Source organism: Protopterus annectens, chromosome 15.part0 (genome assembly GCF_019279795.1).
Source record: "Protopterus annectens isolate FY-2018-M chromosome 15.part0, PAN1.0, whole genome shotgun sequence".
Classification (NCBI taxonomy): Eukaryota; Metazoa; Chordata; order Ceratodontiformes; family Protopteridae; genus Protopterus; species Protopterus annectens.
The window spans coordinates 205,532,850-205,557,390 of NC_056749.1; the positions used below are offsets into that span (position 1 = coordinate 205,532,850).

A 24,541-nucleotide genomic window follows, 5' to 3' on the forward strand; every position below is an offset into this window, starting at 1 on the left:
TGATGAGAGTCGACATTTTCATGGAGAACAGAGGCTTGTCCTCCGGCGACAAAGACTCTGTGGGTGACTCAATGAACTCCGTGACCAGGTCTCTCTGTAGTCGTATGACGTGTGCCAAATAATTCAGCGCTCGAATGGAAAACGTCACTGAAGAAAACACTCGCATCCCAATCCGATCTACTGCCCTGGACTCTTGTCCGGAGGGTGGAGCGAGGAACTTTCCTGTGCCAGTTCCCTCTTGGTGGCTACTGCAACCACCATAGCATCCACCGGGGATCCTTTGTACCAGGCCTGTCTGTCTGAGGGTGGAGAGAGAATCCTGTCCAGGCATTTTGGTATCGGCTCTATGGTGTCAGGCTCCTTCCATGCCTGAGTGGTGATAAGATCCACCAAGGGATCTGCAGGAGAGGACACCCAGGATGTAGATGGGCCCATGCCAAAGGCCTCTAGGAACACTGACTCATCCACAGAAGGTTTTGGGGCTGACCAATCTCCCCTCTGGCGGAGGATCTCCATGATGTCTCTAAAGGAGACATCATCTGGAAGTGACGTGGGGGAACCTTCTCCTTCATCTAAGTCAGTGTCTTCTGTCAAGGACTCGGGGGAGTCCAGGTGCCTCCTCTTACATATGTGCTTACGGGGACCCTCTTCAGTGGGACTCTCTGTAGAGAGCTTGTGAGCCATGGGGGGGTTCCTCCAGGGGAACCGCCTGGGGGTCCTCTAGCATGGGCTGTCCCTGGTACAAGCTGAAGGGAGTCATAGCCGAATCCAAGGGAGCCTGAGCGGAGTCCAAGGAAATAGGCTGAGGTCTCGATCCTTGGGAGAGAACCCTCTCCACCACGTCAAACGCCGATTGAGAGCGCACCTCCTTAACACCCAACAAGGAGGAAGCACTCCCCAGGTCTGCCGTGAGGATCGGGGCCGAGGCAAGAGTAGCAGGGGTTCCAAAGGAATGGTTCAGATGCGACAAGGTTGGAGTCAAAGACATCTCCATCCCCTCAGATCAGACTCCCCGTCCTTGGCCCCGAGAGTTGCTCGGATCCAAACTGGTCTGATCCGAGGAACTCAAGGTAATCGCCGGCGTCGAGGTTGGAGGAACCGTCGGTGCCAAACCCCCAGCTCCGAGGATCCTCGGATCCATAAACCCCAAAACCGCAGGGCGGATTGGGGAAGGAGAAACTGGATGAAAGAAGGGCATGGAGGTCCCCACTCCACAGGAAGAGGGGCCTGGCAAGACTCCCATTTAGATTTGGGTCCGAATAAATCTCATCATCCTGTCCATATCCAACTCTGATAAACTCAGATGTTGAGCGTGAGGAGGCGACAGACTCGGATCTGGCTAGTCGTTGCAATGACCTCGATGAAGGCCTCTGATCCAAGGGCTTTGTCGGCCCTGGGGGAAACCTCGGGGAGGGGAGACGAGGAGATGTAGGTCTAGACACTTTGGAAGGCAGGCTAGGGAAGGGCTCCCACTCTGGAGACCGCTTGCAGGGCCTATCCCCTCTCCTCTCTGTCCTTATTCCTTTTGTCCCTTCCTTTAGCCTCCCCTTCAACAGGTCTAGTGGGAGGTTGAGTCCCAGCCTGGGGGGGGGGGGGTGGTTTGAGCAACTGCTGGAGGAGCTGAGGCCGCTGCATCCAAGGAGAAACGGGTAGAAGGCCCTTTGCAACTAGTTTGGCCTTCCATTCTTTTTAGGCCCTAGGGTTAAACCCAGTGCACACACTACACTGAACTGAGAAATGGGGAACACCCAGGCAAATAACCCACAGAGTGTGGCCATCAGCCGGTAAAAATGGCCATACACTGCATAATTTTAAAGATAGGCTTTGGCTGATCAGCCATACTATTAAACCACACAGCCAACCTACTTACACCCAACAGTCTAACACACACACCTAAGGGGTAGGGAAGGCCTTGCTATACTACTTTACCACAAAACTTTTTCTTTTTTTTTTTTTTTTTTTTTTTACAAAACCAACGAACAGTGAAAGGGGGAGGTAAAGGGAACTAAATGATCACACACACTCAATATAAAGAGCAAAAAATTAGACCTAAGTCACTTACTAACACACAATACTTGGAGCTACAGAGATCACGATGCTGAAGCATGAAGTGGCAAACGAGATCTGAGGGAATTATAGGAGATGTGATGGGCTATGGGTAAGAGGGAGGAGCTTGTAGCTCAGAGCAGATGCTTGAAAAGTTGCCTGCTCGGATGCAATATGGATCCGAATACCCACAGGTTGCAGATAAAATGAAGTTAACTACTTCAGATCAGTATAAATGTTTTAAAGTGAAATAAATCCCAAGAATGAGCATAAACATCAATTTATGTATAACATTTGGGCACAGATTATATTCCAAGCCTACTTTATAAAAGTGTTGTGCAAATTATCCCCCCCAGTGTTTCAGATATCAGTCTAATGAAATTTCTAAAATTTTCATTCCCTTCCCTTCTTTTGTGGAATACATCATTCAGTGATTATTTTGCTCTCAAATGCCTCTCTTTTTTATACTCTAATTTTGTTTCCCACTTCATGAGCTGTACCAGGATCACGTCACCAGTTCTAGCTCACTTGTATGCTAGAATCGCCCCTAAACTACATATAAGGTATTCATGACAGCATGTGGCAATAGTTTGACCAACTGTTATATAGTTGGGCAAAGTAGACAAATTACCCTGCTAGCATCTAGGCATACAATATCTACAGTGACGTACATACACGTTTTTTCCTGTGCACCAGCAGCTGCCAATGTCCAGATGGTCTTGCTTTCAGTATGCACAATATGTTTTTATCTTGCACTTGACAGAGATCACAAGTTGAAAAGCTCAATATCCTCCTGTTTGCAGTGAGTGGAACAGTCCTTTAGATATTAAATCCTCATCCCTTTTTAACTGGCCTAGAGCTGGTTCGAATATATCCATTAACACAAACAAACAGTATAAAGGATTGATATCCTACTGCTATATGTATTGGTCAGACTCAAACCATAGATTCACTGTAGTAAAATATAGAAATATACAAATAATGGCAACAGTAAATTGCCCAACGTTTCTGTTTATAAACTAGCTACTTCTATAACATACATGCTTGTTTGTTTTCTTCAAATCTTCCACAAACCCCACCCAAACAGCAGTGTCTTCTCAAATATTTCTGTATTTCCCTTTCATTCTGTCTAATACCCTTGTAAAGCTGTCAGTTTTTTTTTTTTTTTTTGGTAAGGCTTGCTTCATTTTTATGGAAATGTTTTCTATTCATCCACAGCCACAACAAAGATACATTCAGGCATACATAAAATAACTTTTTTTTTTTAATTAGCAATGAATTACTGCCCTCTAGTGACTATGCCCAATTACTGAATGAGTTGAAAATGTCAGCCTCCCCAACATAATCACCCTGGCCAACATAAAAAGGAAATCAAAGTGAAGGTACCAGGATGGAAAGTAAGGTACGGGAGAGTGGGAACAGCAATAGACAGATACTGGGAGAGAAATGTATGATGGCTGAAACAGAACTGGCTGCTTTTAGGGAGTACAAAGCATAAAAAACAGATGGGTTACCTCCCTGAGTAATTTGGCCAGTGTGCTGGCAGATCCCCTAATGGAAATCTTCATTACATCACTGGCATAGCAAATTTGGTACCCTTGTAAAAGGGGAAGAGGAAGAAAATCTGGGGAAATACAAGTTCATCAGCATAACAACAACGACAGGAAACGTCACGGAGAGAATCCTGAAGGAAAGGATGGAAGCTTTTCTAGAGGACAACAGTCTCCAGGACAGAAACAAACACAGCTTCATGCCTACAATATGATCCTGTGTTATAAATGGATTACAAGTGAATTTGACAGGTGAGTGTCAGTAAATAGTCTAACTGATCTTCATCACAGCTTATGACTCTTGCACACAACTGGATTCTATGAAAACTACAGAACTATAAGGCAGGACGAAGACTGAAGAGATGGATTGCTACATCAATGATAGGTAAGACAAAGACAACTGTTGTAACAGAGAAGCTGTCAAGAATGAGGAAAGCAACTAGTGAAACACTGACTGGATCAGTCCCAGGTTCAGCACTCTTCTGTTTGTTTCAGACACCTAAAACAGGATGTAGAAGTGGATCACATTCTTGGATGATGACACAGATACTGTAGCAGTGAAGGACAGGGGAATGGAGTCTAAGGATTTGTAAAGACTGATCAAGTTGGCAGAAACTGACAGTTGCGGTTCAATACAAGAAATGCAGTCAAGCCACAACTTTAGGTGTGAAGTATCAGCTGGTAAAAGTGGAAATAATGGCAACAAAATAGCAAAAGAAGGTTATCAGACAAGAGAGGACTAATGTTTCCATCAGTCAAGGAAATGTAATGTGATAAAACCAGGTTCTCTTTCTCTGTTTGCAAAGTTGCTGCTCTGAGATCTTTATACTACATCTGTTACCTCATGGGACAGTAATCAACATATCTTTGAAGGAGACTTCCCTGCAGCAGTACTAGTAGTATTTGGACTTCACTATTTGTTATTTGGCATGCATACAACAACTTTCAAGTACCTCTCTGTGCAAGTCAATGCCGAGCTCAGTCTGTAACCATAACAACATAAAATGATACAACTTATCTACAAATGTTTCATTAGCAGTGCCATCTTTCTTCTGAGCTGGAAACTTATACCAAATAAACAGAAAACTGAATAAGTGTCACACTGTAAACATACTGCAATTAGATACAAGTGCTAATATTATATGCTGTAACAAAACACTAATATTTACTGCAGAAATGCATATTGTTATCCACATTAATAAAGGAGACTGCAGGTGTCTACTCATATTTTAATAGGTTTCTCTCATTCAGAAATCAACTTATGTGAGCACATGTGCATAAGTGTACCATCTCTGCTGAAGATCCATAAATTTGCAAGTATTAAGATATAGAAAGCAGTTGTATATATAAATACAGGGTAGGATTCCTGTAGCACTGATTGCCGCTAAACTGGGCAACTAGCTTACAGGTTTATAAACATGTGCAGGATCTCCTAAAGAGCAGGATGAATACCTCTGTGTAAGTTCAGTGGTATTATTGACAGTGTTATTAGCACATGTATTTACACAGATTATACCCATCAATGAGCATCCACCGTACTCCATTGTCAAGAATTTCACCAGGTACTGGCCCTTGGTCATTTATAATGAACTATAATTCGAGCAAGCAGCATAACTGTTTCTACAGATAATCAGCAGCACAAAGTTTATACATGAAGTAAAACTACTAGGGTATTTTTGAAGACCACCACATAAAACTTTTACCAGGTGATCTACATAGTACTGAGAGACCATACATTGCCTTAAACATGTTTGCTTTTTGGCAGTGACATAAATTAAATGACTCCTATTGCAATATGTTATAGTGATACTGCTTTTATGTTCAGTGCAGTACAGTACAATAATCAGGACTCTCGGAACTTTACTTTCACTTTAATTATGCATTTAACCTCCTACTAGCTTCCACATCCTCCCTTCAGGTCTGGCAGTTAGCATAGAGGATTAAGGCAATAAATTAACCAGCTGCTTCTTGTAGTCCATGGTTTGATTCCATTAGCCTCTGTTTCTCTTCAGTGCACCTGAACTGAGGTACAACAGTTGCACAGTCACTGTCAGTAAGCTTAACTGCTTTGTTACTAATGTGTAGTAGCTACAACAGTATACCGAATACTGTAGCACTCATACCTATCAACCTTACAGAGCAAGAAATCTGGACAAAGCCATAAAAAAAATGTGGGGACAAGACCCAAATATAGGACACCTTTTAAATATTGCTCTTATGAACTTAGAAAGTTGACAGAATAACAGGTTTTACATTAGTATGAATTTTCTGAAGGATATGAAGTCTGAAATGCAAATGTCTACCATTATTTTCTGACTTCACTTCTCCATGATTTGCCAGATTTGCCAGAAAAGCACAATTTTACGAGAAACAGGCCAAAAGTATGAGACAAAAATCTGGACATTCTGTGAAAATCTGGACAGTTGATGGGCATTGCAGCACTTTTCATATGTATAAAGATTTCTAGTCCATTGACCTGAACTACAGTGATCGTGTTGAATTGTTTACTTGTTCATAAATAGGAGCACATGAATTACTGCCATGCACCTCATGGAAGCTAAAGTGTATGGACTGGTGTGTCTAGATACAGAGGCATGCAGCATGGAATTCAAGGTGGAAAGTGATGTACTGGTACTGTTTTGATCTGTGGAAGATTGACTGTAGCTCACAGCAACAGGTGCACTTGTTTTGCATGATCAGTTTACATTCACTTTCTTACATTACATGAACTTGAACCATAGTTGTTCAAGCATGCCAGCTTGAGATTGTAGTTTGTGTTTCACTGCTAGCTTTTCCAGGAACAGGGTCATAATACTCTTATAGTGAGTTTTGAGTGGTCCAAGGCTGGCATATCTCACAGGCATAATGAGACAGGTTTTCATTGCTTGTCACTGACTGCTGTTTTTATGAAATGCAGCAGCCTTGGATTGAGAGCAGTTCAATAAGGTGGTATGGAGGGTGGAAATGTCAACCCCATGTTAGGCTACAGGGACTTTCCTCTTGCTAAGAAGCATTTATTAGTCCCATAGTTGCCCATAATATGACGAGTTTGGGTACATACGTTACAAGACTATGCATTCTCAAGTTTTCGTTTGAGTTTATTTGACTGAAGATACAATCTCTGAATCAAGATGCATCTGATCCTTACTTGATGCATACTCTGTCCATTTGGACATGTTGCTGAAATATAGTACAAAAAGTTCACATAACAGCATCAACTTAATATAAAGCATGTTAATTGTACTATAGTACTTATGTTTAAAAAAATACAGTCATATTTACCAGCCATGCCCCTTAGGTCTGAATCACATTATCTTGTAAAATCAAAGAACCATTCTAGTGACTCCCTTTTTTCCAGTCTGGGTCATAAAGCTCTGAAACAGTTTTGCTGTGGAGGTTTGACAAACCCAGAGACTAACGTCAGTTTGTCAGTGGCATTTTTTGTCTTTTCTTTTTCTTTAATCCCAGGGCATCTGCCGAAAAAGTCTCAGCCCAGTAAGACTCTTGTGGAAAAGAAATAAATTAGTTGTAACAGCAAATGAGTACTTCTATTCTGAGGGCAAGCTGTTGTAGTAAAGGCAACAGCGTGCCTAGTTTTACTGAACAGAGAGTACAAGGTCAGTAAAGCTATGCATCTTGCAAGTCCATACAAACTATAATATGATAAGGTATAGCCAAGAGAAGCATCTTTTATATGCCACTTGTAGAAGTGATGGTCCTGTGCTATAATCTGTTGCTATGGCTTAAGGTGGTTGCTGTTTTTCATTTGTACTCGTGTATAACTTGACCATGTAACATAAGGAGGTCTTGCATTGCGTCAAAAATCTGAGCTGGAATTACTTTTTCTAGCTTAGCATCTAAGGCAGATAGTTACCTTTTCCTTCACGTCAATCTGCAAGGCAATGTTGTGAATATTTAGGATGATGCATTTGGATAATTCTCCCTCCTTGCTATACATCATGCAAACGCATTTTCAGATCTGCAGTATTTAGAGACCCACTAGTAATGCAGCATCCCGAGACACTGAGGCTTTAGAAAGCATGAGAACAAATAGAGAGCTGCATGTTTTGTAAAACTTTATTCAAAAGTGCAAAATTTCTAAGAATCATACGTTTCACCACCAAGACCACTTGCTGTGTTAATGGTATACTACTAAACATACCAGGTAAGTGAACTCCCCCTTTTAGTGGAAAGATACCCCTCTACACATATGAACATTATATACAATTATACATTTGCTTCAAAAAACTATCACTAGGAATTCAGCTAGCAAGTAAGGAACAATGCTTACTATAGAAAAGCTATGAAACTGAACTTTAATTGCAACTGTGTACAATCCAGATATCAGAGCTGTTTCTTGATCAGTCTATTATAATTGAGTATAGTACTGACTATTCTGTTTTAATTCACCACTACTCTTACCAGCTGTATCACATGAAGTAGACTGCAACAGTTACAGTAGATTGTTTAAATTACTGGTATTTTCCCAAATGTAATTCAGAAGCTGCAGGAACCAATGCACCTGAAGGCTGATTCACTGAGAAGTTCACTAGCCTTTGACACTTCCTTATTGAATCGGTTTGCCTGATTCTCTGGCATAAGCAGCTGGTCTGGTAGTTTCAAACGTCTATAGTTCATCTATACAGCTAAATGCCATCTTGTAGAACACAAGAGCTCAAGGTTCAGTGATGACCAATCACAGCTGAATGGATAAGTGACTTCAGCCCAAAACTGTAGTTCAGTCAATTTCTTTTAATAGTGATAATTTTTTTGTACATTGGTCACAGAACTGTTTCAACTTTGGTTATTTTTTCTGTAGTAGTTCTGCTGCTGGCATCTGAATTTGTTCCAAGTCTTAAGTCCTACAGCCAGTAATGGTGTATTCCTGTACTCCAATAATGCTAAGTAAGTTTCCAGCTGGCTTGATGCTTCACATCTTGAATGCACGATTTACTATTTGAGTTATATGCTCTGTTTGCCTATTAGACTATGATAAGTTGGATTTGCTAGAGTATACTTGATCTTCCAGTGTCTGGAAAACAGTCTTCAACTCCTGAAATATGAACTGTGTAGGACCGTCTGAAATGACTTGTCCTGACAAACCATGTGCTGCACATATCAATTTGAGGCCATAAATCAGACTAGTAACTCTTGTAGTTGAGGATTATGCTGAAATAGACCAATTTCCCACTTTAACTTGGGCAATATTGGAATTTCATTGGGAAATAATGTATCTTTCTAGTTAACGTCTCCACACTGTCTGGCTATCCTGAGATTACAACTTCATGTAATGGCCACATTCTGTATCATTTCTCGTAATTTTATATAATTGTGAAGGGTAAGCACTCTGTGTAATCTAGCATATGCTTTATGTAAAGATTTCTTGAAATTGGACTTCCAAGATGGCTGCATATCGAGTAACAGTTTAATTCTATTTCTCCCAGTGTAAAAACAGAAAATTAGCAGAGAAAGCTAGTGGACCTAAATTTCTTGGTAATTTTAGGAACTGGCTAGTAAGTGCACTGCCTGGATGCCAGGAAAAAAGAAATACAGAAGACCTGAAGGAAAATCAGCTACAAAAGGTGACAAAGAAACACTGACTGGAAAAAGTACTACAACTGTTAAGCAAAAAGCAGTGCAAGCTCCAGACATGACTTCCAGTAATATACAGGAAAGTATAAGGCAACTGCAAAAAAGACCTGATTAAAATAAATGAAACACTGATGGAGTTTATAAACTCATACAATAAAAGGCTGAAAAAAGTGGAAAAAGCTTTAAACAGATATTCAGATGAGGTGACAGGACTGCAAAACTCAGATATTGAAAAGAGGAAAAGGCTGGCTGAATATGAGACTGCATAAGAAGTGATGTTTCAAAAAATAATAGAATTACAGGACAGAGCACATTGGGAAAACCTGAAATGTTCTGCTGTACCAGAGAAGCTGGAAAGAACAAGACTGTATTAATTTTATGAAAGCACAAATAAGCAACTGGACTGGTATTCCACAACAGGAATTTTTAAATGAAAGGGCACATTGTGTGCATGCTCCAAACCTGGCTATGAGAAAGTGACCTAGACCTTTAATAATAAAGATGCAATCATGCCAGCAGAAGGAGTTGATTCTGACAAAACTGTGGCAGAAGGACAGACTACTAAAAGTGGGACACAGTAGAGAGTAGAGTGTTTGTGGAAAATTATTACTCAATGTACACCAGGCAGAAGAGGAGTAAATGTATTCCACTAATCAGGGAATGTCAAGAAGCAGACATCATATTCAAACTGCTGCACCCAGGTAGCTTCAAAATATTTTCCCTGGAGGGACAAAATCATTTTTGACAAAGAAGATACTAAAGAAGAAATACAAATGTTTGTCCAACAAAAAGTGATCTGTGAAACAGAAGATTCTGCTTCTTGTTCTTCTGGTTATAAAGATCACAGAGAGACTATGCCAGTGAAACTTGCTCCAGAGTTTCAATGGAAAATACTTGAGAGAAGGAAAAAAGCACAAGGGTCGAATAGAAGAATCAAGAGTTCACTGGAAATGAAGCAGAGACAGCATTTGGGAAATGGAGATGAACAGGAATAAAACCGGTAACTTGGAATTTGACAAATGTGGGATTACAAAGCAATAATTATATTTGTGAAACATGACAGAACGAAAATCTGGAAATACTGGACTTTTTCAGACTTTGTTAAACTTGTAGGGGGACTCTAAAGCAGACATGCTAGTTCATGTCATTAATGTTTGGAAAAATACTAAAGAGAGGGAAAGAGAAGGTAGAAAGTTAACTATGAAAAACAATACCTTTTCTTAATGGTACTATTTTAATAGTGCACAATTTCCTTTGCATACTATAAAGTTTTCTCAGTTATTTTTAAGTGCAATGGGGACACTAATGTAAATACGTGCTCTCATTTTTTTCTTTCTTTCTCTCTGTTTCGTTCTAAAAAAATGTAGGCACTGCAATGTAAAAAAAATCTGGTTAAAAGAGCATGACAAAAGAAAACTTAGTGTGTTTTTTCTCATTCTCGCATAGGGGAATTAATAGGTTAAGGCCCTTAGCTTAGTCTAGTATGAAGCTTTAAGAAAAAGCAAGTAAATGAAAAAATATATTGAATACTACACAGCTTTTTTCTAGTAAACAAATATATGCTTGGCTGTTTTGTGTCTGGTTCTCATGTCTCTGGGAAACAATCTGCTAGAGAGAAATAGCTTGGAGAAATTCTGAAAGCATTCAAATGTTTTCCTGCTAACAGAGCTATACATATTAAACAAAGCCAGACAACACTCAGTAGAAGCACAGGCTGTACCATGCATCCTAGCATGGATAACCTTTCTTTTAGGTCATCTTGTGTGTGTGTGTGTGTGTGTGTGTGTGTGTGTGTGTGTGTGTGAGTTTGCAACATTTGTTTCTACTAGGAGGGTAAAACTTCAATATTTGAAGATGTACACAGCATTGTGCATTATTTAATAGGTTTTAGTAGGGGTATTGGGTTGTTTTTGTTTCTTTTAAGGTTTCTTCAATAAAATGTTTTGTAAGATGTGATATAGCCTCAAATGGAGATGACAAAAAACAACAGTATAAAACATTAACCTGCCAAACAGTATTTGCATGTAACACAAAAGCTGGAACTAGACATTTAACAAACGAGCCATTATACATAAAAAATTAGAATAACTTTTTAAGAATATGATGATTTCTGTAATACCTTTAAACATCAATGGTCTCACAGATAAATGAAAAAAGAGAAGTTAACTATATTAAAAATGCAGAGTACAGATACAGGAAAGAAATGAACATGTGAATTTGATAAAGAAAGACTTTCAGGATGGTTATTCAATGGAACACCCGGGGCAAAGGAAAATATACAACACTGGTTTTGAAAAAAGGGGGCAGCATGTGTTTAAAATATATGTTGCAGAGCATATTATGGGAAGATTCTCAAAGGTAAAACTCTGTACTAGTTAGCAAGTAACGAGGAGCTATATGTTATTGCATCCACCTGAGCTATAACCATTTCAAGCAGACGGGACTTTGTTTTAATGTTTCATCAAACAGCACATCTTGGCTTACACTATAATACGTTTTCTGCTACAGCAAAATCAGGCAATGGGTTCCTCATCTCAACAGCAGGAAATGACAGTGACCCTGGAGGTAAGGAGACCCAAGCCCAATCAGGGAAATATAAGGAGATACATTTTGCCAAATATTTTTGAGCACACCTGGAATTAAGGCCTGGAGCAATAGACTTCTATATACAAACTGCTGACTGGAAGACTGTGACGTACTGAAACAGGAGCTGAGAAAATCTGTCATATACAATTCTGAGAAGCCAAGATGTGCTGTTTGATGAAACATTAAAACAAAGTCCCATCTGCTTGAAATGGTTATAGCTCAGGTGGATGCAATAACATCTATGAAAAAGAGTAGGGGTCCTTTATTTACATACAAAAAGAACTCTCATTTACAACATACTTGCATATTACAAATATTTACAAATGTACAAATACATAAGATATACAAATCTATTTTCACATATTCATAATTTCCTTTACAATCAAACTACATTTTCATCCCTATTAGATCCCTACTCCTTTTTCCATAGCTACCATCTGATTTTACTTAATATTGTTGCTAAAATCCATTTACCAAACAAAAGAGAAAGAAGGGGAAGCTCCCCAATGCCCTGGCCAAATTTCAGCTAGTAGTATAAATAACACCATGGGTCTCCCTCGAAAAGGGGTCACTGACCTATTGGAACTATCCTGGTTAACAATGGATAACCAACTAAATCATAAAAAATAAATACATTTAATTTGGATTTTGTTTCAACTTGAGTAATAAACCCATGTGTTTCCTTCGATTTTACACTGATGGTATGGGCAGGAGCAGCAGGTCAAAGAATTGCCATTTTCTATATCCTTGCAGTGCCCTTGCTGCCAAGTTCAAACTATAGTTTTGGGCTACTAATTCCATACTGTTGTATAACTGCTGTGTTCCTGGCACAGTTTCCTGATGACTCCAACCATGGCAGTAGAGGAATTTTAAAGAGCATTACCTAGTAATGTTAAAAAAAAAAAAAAAAAGTATCTCTAAAGTGACGCTCAACATCAATAATGCCCTTTACAAGCACAAGTTGGTTTGCAATAACATTAGGAAGTTTTTTTTTTTTTGTTCTTGAGAAAGTTGCCATTAATCCTAGCTAGGGCTGAGCCTTGGGAACTCAGGCTTACGTACAGGGAGCTTTGGTGGCAACTGCATCTCATTGATTGTACACAGCCAGGTTTAAAAAGATGTTGCTTCTTTAAGCAGTGTTTTAAAACTACATACTGCTAAACATTGCTCTTTTTTTATTTTCCCATTCATTTTGCACTATTCTTTACTAGTGAGTTTATTATGTAATGTTTTATATTATTTGTATTTAGTATTTGCATATAACTTTTAATGTGATTTATGGTGATTTTGCTTTAACAAATTTAAACAGTAACTGATCACATGATGTTACATGATTTTTGCCTTTATTTAAAAGCTGGATTTGATGTCTATTGTTGTTTTGATGAAGTCCTTTTTGTAATTGTTTGGATGAAAGAGCTCAACATTAAACACATTTTATACTCTATTTTTTTTGTCTGGTCTGAGTACTTAGGAGTGTAATCCAGTAAGCTTTTGATTTGGTCCTGGCTGGAGGTTCTAGCAGTCTCATCTATTCTTTGGTTATTGGTTTTGTGGATGGGCCACTCCACATTTGTGGTATCTGTAAAGTGACTCCAAGATCTGTGATAAGCTAGTAACATTAGTAAAATGTTTATTAATGACACAATGCTTAATACTTCAAAGTCTAAAACTGCAGCAAGAAATCCATAATCTTGTGTGAAACAAAAAACAGCAAGATGTGTGTTAGTTTGTTTCAAATACAGGGGATGGGGTCACACTGATAAGTTATGTGCAACTAATACTAAAGAAAATACTACCAAGAGAAATGTGGAAACAAATGCATGCTTTAAATGCTGTCCTCATAGTTACCAGATGACAACTAGAATAACTGAGTCAGTATTATATCACTGTGTTGCAGTTAAGAGTGAAATTTGTTTTTTTTAGAAGTGATGGAAGTTCAAGTTTTGCTAGCTCGGAAATGACTTCCCTTGTCACCCATTATGTATGCACACAGTTTGTAATCAAAAATGGAGGCAATACTCATTTGTGATGACAGAAAATAATACTCCTCTTACACATAATGAAACTCATGTCTCCGGAAATGAGGGAAAAGACAGAGTTCCTCGTCTGCTGATGTACCAACCCACCACTCTGTTGCTGAAGAGGATGGCAACTGAATCTTGGGAAGGGAGATACTGAATATTTGAAGGATCAGAAAGACTGCTCAGATCTCCACAATGCTGACAAGAAGTGCAGCATTAGAATATGCCCAGACACAAAATCAACATACCAAGTGGCGCAAAGCTTTGGATCCTTTGGAGTGGTACCAAAAACTGCAAAACTGTAGTACTAGTAAGAAGCTTAGAGGGATCCAAGGGACTGGCCAAAAAATCACCTGTATCTTTAAAAGATGCAGCAGCAAAATGAGCATCAGAGTCCCTCTAGTGAACCCTCAAAACACAGCTTCTGCCAACTGTTTATAATGAATTCAGGGTAACGCAGGTGAGGCTGGTGGCTCTGGGCATAGGTGGCCTCAGACTGTTGAACAACATAAGCCTCCTTGTCTTACCTAAAATCAAAAGTCTTGGTTAAGTTTTTTGATTTAACATCAGAAGTCAGCTGAACAGTTTCAAAGTGTCAACAACTTGTATTCTTTTTTTTTTGTACTGGCTTCTCTAAAACTTCATGCTAAAAACAATTATAGAAAGGGATCTCAGTAATAAGAAACTATAATCAGCATCTCCCAACTGTGACACAATGATCTGGACAGACTGTGCACTGTGGTGTGTTCTGAGCAAGGAGAAAGTACTGGGAACCTGAAGTTTTTACATGCCATGTAGACCTAATGACTGCTGTCCTAAATTCTGTTTGTATGAAGGATGGACTTACTTGTGGTTTTCTCAAGGCTGCTCTACCAAGTGAGATGCTCGTATTTCAGTACACTAGAACAAGTCTTTAGCTCATAAATGAGCTTTAATTATAGCAGGTCAACTACTTTTATTCATTTCTTCTAAAGTACTGATGTTAAGTGCAACTTTCACAATGTAAGTCTAAACAAAAAAATTCTGTTTCAACTTAAATGTGCCAGATATATGGCATATGTGCCATAATAAAAACACCCTAACAGACTTTCCTCCAGCAGGTAAGGCTCACAGGACCTACCTCAACAGGCAACCGAAACTGGCAAACAAGCATTGTAGTACTCTGTTACTAACCCCTCTTATGCAGAGTTGGGACCACACAGTGATTCAAAGATGAAGGAGCCCCCACATCCCAGATACTTATGATTGATTCTTTCCACTGTGTCAGACATATGGGAGTAAGCCAATGAAGGACAACTAGACAGACCTAAAGAAAGAAAGTGGTGCTCCTTTAATCATTCCTGTGTAATATGTGCACTGTATAAAACTGTAGAGAAGAGAAGGCAGTCTAAATGAGAAGTGCAGAAAGCTTTCAGATAAATATTGGGAGCCAGTACCTGTTTCAAGAAGGTAGCACACTCACCTTTAATGCTGAAAGATCAGGAGACTATAAGTAATACTCCCACATCAGCTGTTGCTATCTTTTTTTTTAATACTGGCAATGACTGACCTCATATGGATCTGCAGACTTACTTAAACAGGATCTTGTGGCAGTAATCACATACATTAAGGAACACAGAGCACAACAGACAATGAAAAGTGAAACAGCAGGAATGAGAAGTGAACCACGTATCAGCATGGAAAGTGATTATATGTCCTGAAAAAACAAGCCACCTGAACAAACTAGCGGCAGTTTCTGCATGACATTCAACTGTACTGCCTAACAAATGTTTTGACTAAGGACCGTGTCTAGAAGGGCTTACCAGTGTGCAGCGTGTTAAATCTAGGTTTCCTACAACTAATCAAATTAACTGCAAGCTCACCAAAAAAATTATCAAGCCCCCTGCCACCAACTAAAATGAATACACTAACAGTGAAGTTTTAGTACCTTAGGGAACACAATATTTAATATGAAGGGGACCAAGGATTACATAACACATTATCAAGTGGCTTGCCATTCAGCAGTTTGGGTTCAGGAAACAAAGACTTGCTCAGCTGTACATCAACAGAAAGTTAGGATTCCCCTGCGGACTGTGTGTTTACACAGACATCATCCAGGGATGTTTTCTTCAAAAATATGGACTGAACTGATACAACTTTGGTAGAATTGTTAATTGACAACTTTGTCAGAGGCCTGTACTGCATGCTGTGGCAAGACAGAAAGCAGCCATCTGTTAAGCTTTGTTAAAATATTCAATCCACTTCTTTTACCTCTGCAAAGAAAATTAACAGAAGTTGGTATTTATGAAGAGTGTCGGTTCAGATTAAACAGCATGCATTCTCTCAACACCTGCAAGTTAGGTGAGAAAGTACAGTTGGGTTAAGTAAACTTATAATAGCAGATGTTCAAATGATCACTGCTGCAGTACACTTAACTATATGACTTTTATCCTGCATAGGCTAAAACATCCAGCCAGCTCCCAGAGCTTAACGGCACCTTCTATGCTCCTAAACCAGTGACAGCTCAAGCAGACCTGAAGAAAAAAAAACTGTGGGGGGTGCCAAAACCTTCAGAGCTTTCTAAACTGACTGAAAGATGGTGGCTAGAGCCCTAAAAAGTTCAATTCTAGGTAAGTAAAAATCAAATTTCTCGCCCAGATATCAAAAATTATACAAAAATAAGGGGGATGGAGGGAGTTGATACGACAGCAGTGATCAATTTTAACATCTACTGTCGTGGTAAGTTTACTTGCACAATTAATTGTATTATGTTCATTTGATCACTGCTTCAGTTGCCTTAGTTATAGGGAAAGAGAACCATAGCTTATAATGACTAAGAAGTGGAAAGATAATGACCCAGAAAAGCCTTCTCTATATCTGGAAAAGGAACCTAGTTTCTAGTGCTTTATAAAGCTATGTCCAAAAAGGCAAAGTTGCTCCTTCTAGAATACATCCCTTTCCAAAAAGCCACTGATGAAGCCAAAGTCCTGTTAGACTGTGCTTTGACCTTGTCTGGAAATGACTTGTTGTAGTGGGTATACCAAAAGGAAATAGCATGTGATAACCATTGGGAGACCATCTATTTTGACACAGGCTGCCATTTTTTCTTAACTTCATGAGACATGAATAACTGATCAGGGTTTCTGAAGGTTTTAATTCTGTCAAGATAGTATTAAAGGTGTCTGCGGACATCCACAATATGAATAATCCATTTTTCTTTGTTTATAGGTTCTGGAAAGAAGTGAGATGGATAGCTTGGCTCAAGGTATACTCAATTACCACTTTAAGCATAAAGGATTAGTTCTTAAGGAAACACTTTCTTTGTACAAAATGAGATAAGGGTGACCTACCATGAGAGCTTACAACTCAGACACTTTTCTTACAGAAGTCAAAGCAATTAACAAAACTGTTTTCCATGCTATGAATCTCAAATCAGCCTGATGGGCTGGATCAAATACAGCAAGAGTTAATTTTTCCAACAAAAAGTTTAGATCCAAAGGAGAAGCTACCTGTTTTCAAGGTGGCTGGGTATGGACCCCTTTCAAAAACATTTCAACACAAGAATGCGTTGAAAGGGGAGGGGTCTATGAGCAGACATCTTGAAATAGCTGGCAAACAGGAGGAAGATAATAAATTCACACAAATACTGTAGCACCAGAGAAACACTAGTCTTAAAAGGGTCCTGATTCTTGTCTTGGCACCAACTAGAAAATCTTTTCCATTTTGTAGAAGCTTTCTTTGCCTTTATTAATACCTGCTGTTCATCTTCAGAAAATGGATACCAAAAAAGTATTAAAACTCTGTCATCCAGGCAGTTAACTGAAGCTGTTTCAACTGGGAGTGTATCAACAAATCATTGTCTTGGGTGAGTAGGTCAAGTCTGTTAGGAAGCTTGTAGTACTACTTACAGTCATCCATTTCTAAAAGAAGGGATAACCACTGCTGCGTTGGCCAAAAGGGAGTCACCACAATGATCTTTGGGGAGTCCTGAATCTTCAGAATGACCCTGGATATAACTGGAAAGGCATACATTAAAATACCTGTTGAAGGAAATGAATATGCATTGGTTTTCCAGGTCTGTTTGCAAGGAATCCTATAGCAGAATTTTGCCAGCTGCTTGTTGTGAATGCAGATGAAAAAGATCTACCCGAGGTGTTTCTCTCAACTGGATCATATCCTGGAAGACCCTGTGATATAATTTTCACTCATGAAGGTCTCTCCTGGTCCTGCTGAGCTTATTTGCTACAAGAGTTTGCTCTGACAAGGCTATAAGATGCCTGTAGAGTGAAGTTGTGCTGAATTGCTATATCCCTCACTACCATAGCTCAGAGACAGTATGATCTGGATCACTCCTCCCTCTGTGTATGCACCATATGATTGCGGTGGTGTTTGTAATCACCTGTAACAGCCCAGGGGACCAAAGATAATAGAGTATGTAGACAGCCAACATCTATTTTATGTTTGTGTTATGGTCTGCCCTTTTTGTTCCAAAGACCCTGGACTTTTACTTCCCAAGCAGAGTCTGAGGCATCTGTAGTCACAGATTGCTCTGAAGCTGAAAAGGAAAATGAGAGACCTGGATTCAGATAAAACTAGGCTCTTTATCAAAACAATTCCCTTTTTACAAATTCCACAACTGGAATATGGATCATCAGTGGATGATGATGTTTGGACCATACAGATTTTAGGTACCACTGAATCCTTCTCATGTAGAGTCTGGCTAAAGGAATCATGAGAATCATAAATGTCATGAATCACAGTATCTGGAGAAATCTCTTGATAAAATCTTAGACTAAGTGAAAAAAAAACAGGAAATATCTAGATACAGAAATCCTCTTGCTTAAATCTTAGACTAAGTAAAAAAAAGGAACAGATCTAGATACAGAAAAGCTTCTTTGAACTGAGGTATCTAGGATACACCCCAGGATAACAATCTTGTGAGGAGTCAAACAAGATTTTTGTGAAGATCTCTCCCCAAGTGGGAGATTCCTGGTATTTTGAAAAAGATTCTGCAAAGACAAGCAATACTGTTGTTTAAGTAAGGAAAATGTGAATATTTTGTAGTCTGCAATAGGCAATCACTACAGCTAGACACTTTGTAAATACACTTGGAGCCATGGATAACCCAAAGGGTAATGAAGAGAACTGAAAGTGTAATCCAGAAATTTTAGACATATGAGGTTACATGACTATGATAAGCATCCTTTAAAATCTAGGTGCACAAAGAAAGAGAAAGTGTGGAACCAATAATGCCAGGTTGTGAAAGGATAGCATTTTGAACTTTGGGACTTTTACAAAGGGATTTAAAAAGGAAAGATCTAGGACTACTCTCCAACAGGCTTCCTTCCATGGAACCAGAAGCATTCTTAAATTAAAAAACCATCCCAGACAGAGAAAGACGGACAGCTTATACTATCCCCTGAATCAGCAGATGTTGAATAACAGCAGTGAAATAAGAAGTTTAATCTGGCAGATATGAAGGAATCCCCTGAAAAGGAAGAAGCATCTCCCACCGCCATTTGTATCCCTCATGTATTCCGAACCCATTTGTCTGATATTATCTAATGTCAAAGAGGGAGAAATGGAGAACACGAGTTTGGGGGAGATTTAAAGGCTACCCAGGGTGGGAAAGGGGATATCATCTGTAGGTAGATATTCAGACAGACTTTCCTAATTTCTGATGGGGGCATCTCTTTCTTTTCGAAACCCCATTGGCAATGTTTTTTTGAACATCTGCTTGACAGAATCTTGATTTGTCTGCTCATTTTGCTTTTTACAAAAGAGTGCTGAGGCAGGTGTAAAACATTTAACAAATTTGGACAAGAACGATTGAGAAATCTAATTAACCCCATGCATCAGTTTTCCTCTAGCATCACACTTTTTCAAGATCTCAGCAACAGAAGGATAAGTCAAAATTTTAGCTTTTACATCCTCATGTAAATTTTGAAACTGTAACCATACAAACCTTCTCATAACAGTTCCAGTAGCACGTCAGAAACAGGCATCAGTGAATCATAAGCACACTTCAAAGAATGTTTGGAGACTTGAGACACAGAAGGAATACAGGAATTCATGGAAGATTTTTTTTCTCAGAAGAGGGAAAAATAACTTTAATGTTAATGATCTTCTGAAAAGATGCAAATAAAAACTTTAGCATGTGAGCTTCACAATTAAGAATTTTAAAAAGGAGGAATACACTCTTCCCCAAATCTATAAAAAGTTTCCCTCCTTATCAGAAGGGGAGGGATTAGCCTTTAACCAAATATTTAGCAACAGTAGGATTTGTCATACAAAGCACTGCATGATCAGATCTGGAATTAGAAATTAAAAATTTGTAAGACTGAGGAACTTTGCAGAATCTGTCTGCTTTCTTAGGGGCAGCAGGCTAGTGGTCAGGCAAATTGCAGGCTGCAATAAAAAAATTTCTAATGCTGTAATTACAGGAGGAATAGAAGTGGGTACAGGAAATTCTAGTTGTAATAAATCATAATATTTTTCCAAGAACAATGGGATATCATTATGGTCCCAATGAGACAACCGGTTCATTCTAGATATGGTTTCAGAAAAAGAAAATTCTTCTAAGGGACTCTCAGAAGAAAGATACTCCTCAGAATCAAGATCAGTAATTTGTGGAGATAAAACTGTGCATCTTTGGAAAACGAAGAATTTTTTTCTCTCTCTTACCAGTAAAACCAGAATGAGAGGTGTCAAGAGTCTCAACTAAACCCTCCACTAAGCCCAATAAATCATTCCTCTCTACAATAACAGAGGCGGGAAGATTTAACTTTCTGATTCTTTTTGACAGGAATTTCCATCAAATCAGATCAACTCCTCTGAGGCATATCATTCTGGGAGAAAAGTATCCTAGTCTGGCTAGGCAGAGAAGCATTCCCTCCTCCTTCCTTCCAGGCCAACAAGAGTGGTTCTCCTATACCCACTAAGGGAATTCCAACAGCCACAGAACATGAGTCTAACCCCCAAGTCCATGAAGACTGAAGGGACTACACTAGGGGGGAACCAAGGTAGAACAAGATGAATGGTGTTAGGAACCAGAAATGGCCACAACAGAGTCACCCATCTGTGACATATTTGTAGCCTGATGAGGAGGCAAAGGCTGCCTGGAATGAACTAACTAATCTAATCTAATTAACTTCATTCATTCATTAACTTTTTGTGGCTGGAGGAAGGAAGAACTGAGGAACCAGTCAGCTGTTCCATGGTGAAGCCAAAAATGAAGCCGTAATCCCGAGTAAGGCTGACAGCAACAGTCTGTAAAAGAGCTAAACAAAACAAAGTTGTGTTTTTCACCAAAACAACACTAAAAAGTACAACATTCACTTACCCAAACATCTAAAAGTAACCTAACAAAAGTTTTTGCAGTAGAAAACAAATATAAATTTCAGTTTTCACAATTTTTTTTTACAGAAAAGTAAAAAGTAGCGCTTCATTTTTAAAAATGACAAAGTCATGTGACAGTCCAATAAAACACACTCCTAGCTTAAAATAAGCACTTTTATAGAAAAAAAGTTAAGTTTCTGTCAAAAATTGAAAATGTGTAAGTGTTTAATCCCAAAAGGAACTTACCTGCCCGGTAGAGGAGAAACATTAGGCAACTGTCTATCCAGGGAAGTCGACAAGAAGGGTGCTCTTTAGTGGCAGGAAAGCTCTGAAGGATGTAGCATTCAAAACCACTGAGTATCGCCAGCTTCGTTTGAGATGTCATCAGTTGGGCACATAGAAGGTGTCCTTTGCCATTCAGCTCTGCAAGCTGGCCAACTTGTATATCCTATGCAGAATATAACCCATATAGCTAAGCCTACTTAGGCAGTGATCAAATGATGAACATCATACTTACCCTGCTGGTACAATCCAGGATGACAAGTGACTGGAAAGATCTGGCAAAATTTAGGATCAGCTGTTAGCAATTTCTCACGAGGCTCTCAGCAAATGATTACCTGCACCTATTAATCCCTTCCAGCAGACAGCACATCCACAATCAGAAATGTTCTGTATGCAAGATGCTTTTCCCCACTGGGGAAACCTGCTCAAATCACTCAAGAGCAAAAATTATACGAGCATTTGCAATTTATGCACTCTGTAATGAAACTGCATACTGATATTAGTAGTGGAAGTATACTGCTGTAAGAGAAATGAAAATAAATACGGAATACTTACTTTAAGTCAGTTTATTTCTTAGACTTGTTTGCTTGTTCATTCTCCAGTTACTCACGTAAGTCATTTCAGGACTGCAGTGGGGGAAAAGCTTATTCTGGCAGTTAGTGGCCACAGGGCAGGGGAACTAATTCTGAATGGGTCACCAACCCACCACAGGACACAGAAAGATACCCTCACTCAGTGTATATATATGCATTCACATTCATATCCATGCACACATGTGGATTTGGTCCTATGGAGCAGTAGCTAAACGTCACTTAGTAAGAAAAAAAAATAAAAATCATTAACTAAACAAACTCATCAACTTGTCTACAGACTGACAAACACAAGGCAAGAATGTATATATAAAATATACACTCTACTCATCACTCACACCTGAACACATAAAACATGCATTTTACTAAAAGACCCCCCCCCCCCCAAAAAATCTCAGGTTCACACTTCCATTGGGTTAAAATCCACTCAGTACACACAGTCACACATATATTCTTCTCAATTAACCATCACATAATCCACAAAAGTATTCCATACAGTACATACCAAACTCATCACATCCTCTCACAGACATACTACAAAAGCTGGAACCTACTTCCTGGTGAACTTGCATCTCTTTCTTCAACTTCACTATTTAAAAAGAAACTTAAATCATACCTTACAACCCACTGGCTATGCCCCTGTACTAACCCTGACTAGAGTATCTCTCACTGTTCGTCGTGCCCAACATCTTTTTTACATCTCTCTTTCTTCAACTTCAAGGCCACAACCATTTAGCTGACTTACTGTAACTAGGAACAACTGAATTGGCCATCTTACTGTCTGTCTTATCAACAAGTTACTACCCTACAGCTAATTCTTCCAATCCCATTTTTAAGTACTTTGTTCTCTTATTCCTGCTCATCACTTTGCTTTAGGTGTCTACCACATACTTCTAAATCCTTGTCTCTCTTCTCATAGTAAAAAAAAAAAGTAATTGTTACCATGGAATACATGTTATTGTCTAACAAGATTCTTATAATTAATGTTTAATCTACTGTTTGTGTATGTCTTCTATGTGGAGCTTTTCTCCCTGGGCCTCTACAGAAAATGGACATATATCCAGCTAGACTAGCCCGGTCAACAAATGTAAAATAAATAAATAAATAAAAGCTTCAGACCATACTCACAGCAAACCCTGTCTATTAATTGCTCTTCCACCTTGCATAAACACACACACACACACACACACACACACACACACACACACACACACACACACACACAGTTACCAATCCACCACTCAGGTCAATATATAGTGGAAGTTTCAAATACACACTGAAACAAGCTCCAACAATCGTTTTATTTCTATCATCTGTATGCAAACACACACACACACGAATACAAACGTCTACCAGTTGACCACTCAGACAAACAAGACCCAGACAAAGAATAAGCATCAGACCACACTTATCTGCAAAACCTACCATACCCTCACAACCTCTGACCATTAAAAATCTTAAGAGAAAGAGGAGCACTTGTGTTTCACAATAAAAGGCCTTTATATACTAGACCCTATACAGTTAGTGAAAGAGAATCTTTGCATAGATTTAGTTAATTTATTTAATAAAGTATGTACCCATAAAGACATCTGATTTTATAAGGAACATCAGTAAATCCAGGAAGAGAAATGGTAAATCTAAAATGGTCTAAAAAAGAGAATCCAGCATGTACTGCATATATATCTAGACAGAGACAGAAGTTTTCAAATGTTTTTAAAACAGCAGATATCTTCCATTTTTATAATCTACCTATGTCCGGACCATATATAGGAAACAGAAGTCTCTAAGGAATTAACTGATCTTTTACTATATGTGTTTTTTTTTTTTTTTTAATTCCATGATACTCACCATTATATCCTATGACTGGTTCATTTGACTTGTGGCATATGCAGACAGATTTATACCGAAAAGCAAAGGATAATGAGCTTTGATTAATCAGTCAGTTAAAAGTTGTGGCCCATGGTTTTCCTCAGAGAGTCTGTTGGTACAAATATAATTCATGTACTCTTCCCTGCTCACAAAAGGCTGCCAAGTAGCTGATAAGCTTAACACTTCCAGGATGTTTCAGCTCTTCAAAATATGTTCATCTACCATGATTCCAGCAATGCCTGTGTAGAAAAAGAAACAGAAGTGTCATACTATGCACAACTATTAGTATATCTGGAATTACAATGAGTTTTAAGAAATGTAGTTTGTTTTAAATGAAACAGCTGAAAGCAAATGATTTTGCCATATACACATCACATAACTCCCCACGCTTATTATTGTCTTTTTTTCTGTTTTGTCAAAATTTTTCTCCTGTTGAAACTTTTTACTGTATGCATTACCAATGAAGTTCTCAATAGTTGTTTATTTTGCTCATTTTCTTTGTATACGTTTTACTTTAGTGCATTAATTTTCTGGGCAGTGAAATACTGAAATAGATCTGCTAAGATAAATTCATTATTCTAGCTAACAGATGACAGACAGGTGAATGGATAGATAGATAAAATAAGTAAAAAAAAGGGAAGGAAGGAAATAATAAAAATGCGTCGGCAATGCTGGGGATCAGAGACAG

At 38.8% G+C, this 24,541-nt stretch overlaps 1 protein-coding gene across 1 annotated transcript in view; it reads right to left on the minus strand.

Annotated features, from left to right (window-relative positions):
- ZC3H12B (zinc finger CCCH-type containing 12B) overlaps window positions 1-24,541 on the minus strand; it is a 766,103-nt gene that overhangs the window by 265,248 nt on the left and 476,314 nt on the right. Inside the window, exon 3 of the mRNA XM_044057702.1 lies at window positions 23,833-24,092. The gene's annotated coding sequence lies outside the window, so the exon portion shown is untranslated. The remainder of the gene's footprint in view (window positions 1-23,832; window positions 24,093-24,541) is intronic.